Raw genomic sequence first — 4,711 nt, 5'->3', positions numbered from 1 at the left:
TGCAAAACATGTTGGCGTAATTTCCTTGTGTACATCATCACCTGCACAATAGAAATTCTTCAGGCACATAATACCATGAAAAACATCATGGTACTGTAATATGGATCTTTTGGATCATCAGCTTAATTTTCAGGTGCAACTACAACTTTACAAGGGGGAGATTCACACATCCGATCACCGATCACACAGTAAGTTTAGTAAGCTGACTGGTTCTATCCAGGAGTATAAATGCTTCCATCAAATATCTAGAGCTTGACCACGTTCAGTACAATTTATGAACATGGAAGCACCTGACCAGGGAAACAACCAATGACAACTGCCTGCTCGAGGAAGAGGAGGAAGAAGAAGAGGAAGAGGAGCAAGAGTGGATGTCCCAGGCCAGTGCGGGGGCAACATCACCATGTGTGCTACCATTTCAGAGAATGGTGTAGTCACTCACATTCCCAGTCTTGGCCCATACAACACCCAGAAGCTCCTGGTGTTATTGGACCGCCTGCACTCTGATCTTATCCCTCTACATGAGGGATGTTTGGTAGGGCCTCACTTGCCTACATTTGTCATTGTGTGGGACAATGTTAGCTTCCACTGAGGCCCGCACATCAGGGCGTGGTTCGCTGCCCATCCAAGGATGCTGATGGTGCTCTAATCACCTTACTCCCCATACTTCAATCTTATCGAGGAGTTTTTTTCTGCATGGAGGTCGAGGGTCTACGAGCATCGGGCTCTAAACCAGAGGTCCCTTCTCAGTGTAAGGGATGGTTGCGTCATGCACGCCAATTCTTCCCCCGTTGCATAGCAAGGGAGAACATCAGATGTGATGTTGATAAAAATATGTGGCCAGACAGACATGAGCGCGAGGATGAGTAGGAGAGTGAGGACGAAAACTCAACTCCAGCTTTGCTTTACTTTCCTACTGTATGTGTTGTTATAAGGGTGTAGGCTATACATAATTTTAGTTTTGATGTGCTTATTGTTTGACAGTATATTGTGCTGTACACATTTTCTGTTTCTGTTTGGCAATTACTGTAACAATTTCCATGGCAGTATGAGTGCAATACAGTATGTGATGTGAAACCTTGGCTTCTATTGAACTCATCGTTTTTCTGTTTGATACACATAGTCTGGAAAGAAAACATCTACAGTAACCATTCAGTGCCAAAGGACTAAGCCCAGATTGAAAAATGCACATGAGGGATATTTCTATGGTCCACTGCCATACTGACAAAACATCTAAATGTTTTGACCTGCAGTGTTACAGTTTTTATCCATTGCTTTGGGCAACTTCACGAAACAGAAATTACATTCTCAAAACAACACGTGCAAGCCTCCAAACCACTGGGCACTGGTTCACGACAGATTGGTATTTCTCATTCCTTTAATCAAATTGCAATTGTTTTAGAAACTCCTTGCAAATGACAAGTACAATTGCCTACAGTTTGCACACATTTCAAATGATTTAGCACATCTGTGCAAATAATTAGGTACAATTGCCTTCAGTTAGCCCAATTACCAATTGAATACATCTTGTTGGTCTAAACTGACTGTTGCTTCTCAGTCAAGTGGTTGTTCTCTGCAAAACATGTTGGCATAATTTCATTGAGTACATCATCACCTGCAAAATAGTTCACTCTACTGTCAAAATCTTTCAGGCACATAATACCATAAAAACATCATAGTATATCCTGTAATATGGATCTCTTGGATCATCAGCTTCATTTTCAGGTGCAACTAGAACTTTACTACTGTAATCAAGGGGGAGATTCACACATCCGATCACTAATCACACAGTAAGTTTAGTTAGCTTGACCAAGTTCAGTACAATTTATGAACATGGAAGCTCCTGGCCAGGGAAACAACCAAGGGCAACTGCCTGTTAGAGGAAGAGGAGGAAGAAAAAGAGGAGCAACGGCGGTTGTCCCAGGCCAGCGCGGGGGCAACATCACCATGTGTGATGCCATTTTAGAGAATAGTGTAGTCACCCACATTCCCAGTCTTGGCACATACAAATACCCATAAGCTCCAGGTTGTGTTGTTATTGTAGGCTTATTTGCTTATTGTATGACACTTATTGTTGGGCAATTTCACGAAACCGAAATTACATTCTCAAAGCTCTTAGTGCATTTGGCAAAATAGCCTATATGGTTCAGCACAACTACATAGATCACCTTCAAAAGGTCATATCTGACCCAAAACAGTTAAGTCAAGCTTCAAAACCAAATCATTTTCTCATAAAAATAGTCAGTGCCCCCAAAATGAAAAGTTCCTTCCCGAAAAGAAAAGGACATTCTCCAAGCTTTAAATATATTTGCCAAAATAACCTAGATGGTTTATCAAAACACTATGGCACACCTGCAAAAGGTCATATCTCTCCCAAAACAGACAACTCATCAATTAAAACTCATTCCTTTTCTCATACTAATAGTCAGTGCCCCCAAAATGAAAAGTCCCTTTGGCATTGTTTAAGCACTGCAGGTCAAAACGTTTAGATGTTTTGTCAGTATGCAGTGGACCATAGAAATATCCCTCATGTTCACATTTCAATCTTGGCTCAGTCCTTTGACACTGAATGGTTACTGCAGTAGATGTTTTCTTTTCAGAATACTTTGTGTATCAAACAGAAAAAAGAATAATTCAAGCATAGCCTACAAGGTAGCACTCACTGCACTCATACTGCCATGGAAATTGTTACAGTTATTGCCATACATCGTAGTTACAGTAACAGAAAATGCATACAGCACAATATACTGTCATACAATAAGCACATCAAAACTAAAATTATGAATAGCCTAAACTAACATCAGAACCTGGAGCTTCTGGGTATTGTATGGGCCAAGACTGGGAATGTGGGAGACTACACTATTCTCTAAAATGGCATCACACATGGTGATGTTGCCCCCGCGCTGGCCTGGGACATCCGCCGTTGCTCCTCTTTTTCTTCCTCCTCTTCCTCTAACAGGCAGTTGCCCTTGGTTGTTTCCCTGGCCAGGTGCTTCCATGTTCATGAATACTGAACTTGGTCAAGCTCTAGATATTTGATGGAAGCATGTATACTCCTGGATAGGACCTGTCAGCTAACTAAACTTACTGTGTGATTGGTGATCGGATGAGTGAATCACCCCCTTGATTAGTTACTGTAAGTTCTATTTGCACCTGAAAATTACTGTAAACTGATGATCCAAGAGATCCATATTTACCGGATATACCATGATGTTTTTCATGGTATTATGTGCCTGAAAGATTTTGACAGTAGAGTGAACTATTTTGCAGGTGATGATGAACTCAAGGAAATGATGCCAACATGTTTTGCAGAGAACAACCACTTGACTGAGAAGCAACAGTCAGTTTAGACCAGCAAGATGTATTCAATTGGTAATTGGGCTAACTGAAGGCAATTGTACCTAACCATTTGCACAGATGTGCTAAATCATTTGAAATGTGTGCAAACTGTAGGCAATTGTACGTGTCATTTGCAAGGAGTTTCTAAAACAATTGCAATTTGATTAAAGGAATGAGAAATGCCAATCTGTTGTGAACCTGTGCCCAGTGGTTTGGAGGTTTGCACGTGCTGTTTTGAGAATGTAATTTCTGTTTCGTGAAATTGCCTAAAGCAATGGATAAAAACTGTAAGTTAACTGTTTTGGGTGAGACATGACCTTTTGAATCTGTGAAATCCTGTGATCTATGTAGTTGTGCTGAACCATAGGCTATTTTGCCAAATGCACTAAGATTTTTGAGAATGACATTTCTGTTTCGCAGAAAGCAATGGAGAAAAACTGTAAATAATTTCAAATAATCTCAAGGCCCCCCCATGTCGCTCTCTGGGGCCTCCTTCTGACCCCCACCCCCCCTGTTGAGAACCAGTGACCTATAAATAGCAAAGGCCTACCTGAAAAGCTTATGCTCTGGTGGGGGATAAGTGATTAAACCCAGATAACTTTTTTTCAGAAGAAAGTCGTACAAACCTGTCCACACTCAGGTTACCACAGTCACCCCAGTTTCGTTTTTATCTCTTAATTACATACGAATCTCTCGTCCTCCGTGATTTCCACATGCAAATCTTCTTTTGGGACGCACAACTCAAACTGTCAGTTTGATGCGTTTAGAGCAATGGCTTGTTGTCACCTATCAGTACTGCGTACTGCAAGGCCTCCCAAGGGGATTAGCAGGGAGACCCACTGGTTAATGTGGGTTGCCAAAAAGTGCGTAGCAATTAATTGCCAGACAGAAAAATCAATAATTATTGTACGACCAAGGCAGAACCAGCAAACGAACTGGAACTGCAATGCTGCAAACTCTGAAATAGAATTCCTCTCTTGGCAGAAATACGCTCTACATTCATGGAAGCGTCTCTTCCAAACGCATGATTGGCCAATACTATTGTCAGTTAAAACAACAGTTGTCCACTGAATGGTACGTAGCTCAATAACGCCTACTTCATGCCGTCTCTTCATTGGGGAAAATACTGTCAATCAGTACTTACACGCTGTTGCCCTCGTCTCAGTGAAACTCCTTGCATTATAATTGGTGGTTTAAATTGACGTAAATGAAAATGTTCTATGTCCATTGGCTCATGATCGCAGAAACGCCTACGAATATCAAACACTGACAAATCGAAACATTCGGTTATCACATCATCCCGCCTACTGATCGATGACGCACAAGTCACGTGTTGTTTGTGCTCTCGTACGTAGAGATGTGTACAGACTGGAGC

Source organism: Sprattus sprattus (assembly GCF_963457725.1).
Source record: "Sprattus sprattus genome assembly, chromosome: 5".
NCBI classification, from domain to species: domain Eukaryota; kingdom Metazoa; phylum Chordata; class Actinopteri; order Clupeiformes; family Clupeidae; genus Sprattus; species Sprattus sprattus.
The sequence above is the reverse complement of the archived record's forward strand: the minus strand, read 5'-3'. Positions refer to the sequence as shown.